The sequence below is a fragment of the Aplysia californica genome, unplaced genomic scaffold, assembly GCF_000002075.1.
Source record: "Aplysia californica isolate F4 #8 unplaced genomic scaffold, AplCal3.0 scaffold00003, whole genome shotgun sequence".
Taxonomy (NCBI): domain Eukaryota; kingdom Metazoa; phylum Mollusca; class Gastropoda; order Aplysiida; family Aplysiidae; genus Aplysia; species Aplysia californica.
Window position 1 is genome coordinate 3,443,614 of NW_004797273.1, and position 3,666 is coordinate 3,447,279.

Here is a 3,666-nt window from a genome sequence, read left to right on the forward strand (position 1 = left end):
TGTATGTATGTATGTATGTATGTATGTATGTATTATGTGCCTGCGTGCGTGTGTGTGTGTGTGTGTGTGTGTGTGTGTGTGTCTGTGTGTGTCTGTGTGTGTGTCTGTGTGTGTGCGCGCGCGCATGAGCCTACTATTCTGATTTGTTATGCAAAACTAATTTAGTTTTTTGTACGACCCTTTAACCTTGAGCACAATAAGCTTCACGAAAAATAATATGAGTATGCCCTTTGTCGTTGGATGGTCTTTTTTTTACTCGGAAAGCGGAGAATTAAGACTTTTGTCTGATTTTTAAAATGGGATAAGAAATAAAAAGAACGAAACATAAACACATATATTTAACTGCGAACCAACAACTGCGTCCTCGGAGTTAATGGGTTGGGGATTTTGGGGGAAGGGTGAGGGGGCGCGGAGGTTTTTATCTTCTAGGGGTTTTTTTCGGCTGTGCCCTGAATTATTGCCCCCAGTGCCAGCCACATACCCATGTGTGCAGAAGATAAAGAGTTTATGTTTGATTTTTTTTTTAAAGCAAGCTTGTCTTCGTAGGTGGTTGGCGAGTTCTCTGGTGTGCCTTGCGCGCTCTTTATTTCCTATTTTTAAAAAATCTATTGTCCTTATCTCTTCTCCCTTTTTTTGTTGGTTACAGTCTTGTAACACTTCTATTATGCGGTACTTATAATATGACCGTATCGTAAAACTTTTTATTAGATCTAAAACAAATTTTAAAAAAGCTGTTTTCCTGTTTTGTTGTTTGCGATCCATCATCAAACTTAATAGTGTACACGAGGGATAAAAACATCATCATTATCTAACCAAAAAAAGGGCTTAAGTGAGTTCTAGGCCAAACGAGCAAGGAGGGTTTCTGTACAAACAAAAGAGAGTGTCGGTTTGACGAACAGGTGGGTGGAAGGTGGGGGTGAGGGTGGGGAGGGAAAGAAATGGGAGGGGGGAGAGAAACCTGAAGCAAAGAATCATCTCCTCCTAGATTGACCTCCCTTCGCTACCTGTTCGAGAAGAGGTCTGATAACATAACCATGTAGTAAGCACGAGACAGTTAGATCTATATCCAGCAAGCTATTAATAATGTATTACGCCTAAAACTTTGCATTAAAAATAATTCACATATACTCAAGAAATATTTTGTGGAGAGAGAGAGAGAGAGAGAGAGAGAGAGAGAGAGAGAGAGAGAGAGAGAGGGTGTCACATTTCTCTCAAGCAGTTTTTACTCCTTACCTACCCCTCAAACCCCAAAAAATGCAATTGACAGCAACCAAGGCTGCATTACAGTAGGCCCTATTCTTCCACAGTTTCCCCAGGATATTGGTGTGTCTGGTACTCTCTGACAGATAGATAGATAGAAAATGGGAAAGATGTCAAGATGTTTGTGAGAAAAGTATGGAAAGAAATCTGCACAGGTGTGGAAATCAGAGGAAGAGCGAGAGAGAGAGAGAGAGAGAGAGAGAGAGAGAGAGAGAGAGAGAGAGAGAGTTTAGTTTTAGTAGAGGTTTTACGGCGCTCGCAACTGCATATAAGGGCATATGAGCGCCGGAAGGTAAGAGGTGTTACAACAAGAGAGTAATAAACATAAAAAAGAAGAAGGACGATAGATGTTCGATAGGAAAGAAGAAGCAAATCACACCAGAGCACCCGCCAACCACCCAGAGAGAGAGACAGAGAGAGAGAGAGAGAGAAAGAGAGAGAGAGAGAGAGTCAGTAGGAAAGACAAATAGAGACAGACATACAAACAACAGTAGAGAAGGCAGATAGATAGATAGATAGATAGAGTCAGAAGGACAGACAAATAGATATCGACATACAAACAGCAGAGAAGATGGAGGAGGATAGAAAAAAAAGAGAGAGAGAGAGAGAGAGAGAGAGAGAGAGAGAGAGAGGGAGGGAGGGAGAGAGAGTCCTTTCAATCTATTTTTTCCCTTGTTATACAATCCTTACAAAACATTGCCGCGTCATTCAGTCAACTGTCACTGCCAAAAATGAACACCTAAAGAGCCTGTTTTCGTCATGAGGTGAACCACCTTTCGATCTAACATTGAGTGAAAATGCGTCATTTGCCTTTATTTATTCTTTATTAAATATAAAATTTAAAATACATACACACACACAGACACACTCGCATACAATCACACACACACACGAACACACACCCATACACATACACACAATCACAAACAAAATCACACACACACAGACACACACAAACACACACACAAACACACACTCTCACTCTTCACGGTTCATTCTCGCCGTAAGCCAATGTTGTCTATATTGACTTGGCCTTAGGCCCCCAGAAACCGGGAGTCCTGGACTAGGCCCTACAGACCTTTTTAAAAAGCCAACACCCTTGGGTGCAGGATACTCGTAGTTACTCGAAGGTTGAAGCAGTAGTGCACAGTCATACCGTGTGCACAGTGCACAGTACACACCATGGGCACACAACCCCTGCCCGCCCACTGTTGTGTGTAGTAAGCCTGGCCTAGTAGGACCCTTGACTATGCCCGCCCGTGTTGAACGAGCAGTGGGCGGGAAGTGGGAGGAGTGGGCCGAGGCTGTGGTTGAGAGCGCGCTGGGCTGTGGCGAGTAGCGATCCTCCCCCCACTTCTTGAGGTCATACACACACAGCGGACAGCGTTATGTTACCCAGTGCTACTACTTCCCTATTAGTGGAACAATAGATTAGTACTGCATTGCTTTTTGTGCACTGGTGTGTGTTAGCTTATTTTAAAGATTTCCCCCATTGCCAAACGGATTACGACAATCTGTGCGCGTGCTGTGACTGCTCTCAGCTGACGTCCATTTAACTCTGTGCTGTGTTGTTTACTGTGTAATCTGGACTGCTTCGCGTGGCCACTATCTCAGCTGACCGCTGAAAAGTGTGATAACGATTTTGAAAAGATCTGTGTTACTGTGTTACAGTTTAAGCCCCCACCACGATAGTACGATAGGACAGCGCGTCTCTCTTCACGAGAAAGTCATGCACGTCTTTAAAAAAGTGGTCATGTTTACCTTCTTGAATAATATGGAGTTCGTTTTGTGTCGGATTATATTATTCAGAACTGGACGAGATAGGGTGGACATGTGTGATTTACGTGAAGTGTATGCTCTCGTGACTTGGTCAGCACTCGGAGGGTATTGGTCAGTAAAGCGAGGTGTGGGATAATCGAACAAAGGCTGTTGTGTCAGACCTTGTATGTGGAATTGAATAATAACCTAGATCTAGATCCAGGCCTAGGCTAGACCAGACTGCCCATACGCTCCCCCGAAGCCCAAGTCCGACTCAGGTTTCTTGTTGTGGCCAAAGGAGGCCAAATGTGTGTGCGAGCGTGTCCATCTCGGCGTTTGTAATTGTGATCGAGACGAGGCTGAGGTAAGTTGCATTTATTTTATGTTTAAATATTTAAAAAATAATATTTTTGAACAGTTTTCCCAGTGGCCATTGCCAATTATTGTTCTCTCCCATCTTTTTAAATAGCCACGAGACATAGATCTAGATCTAGATTAGATCTAGATCTAGATTCTAGATCTAGAGAGTGGCGTTTGTTTACCATGCCTATATCCTCTTATTTATGATGCCCAAGTATAATTTATTTTAGCAACATTTTGTGATTTACCCGCTTTACATCGACGTCACATAGATCTAGAATCTAGGCC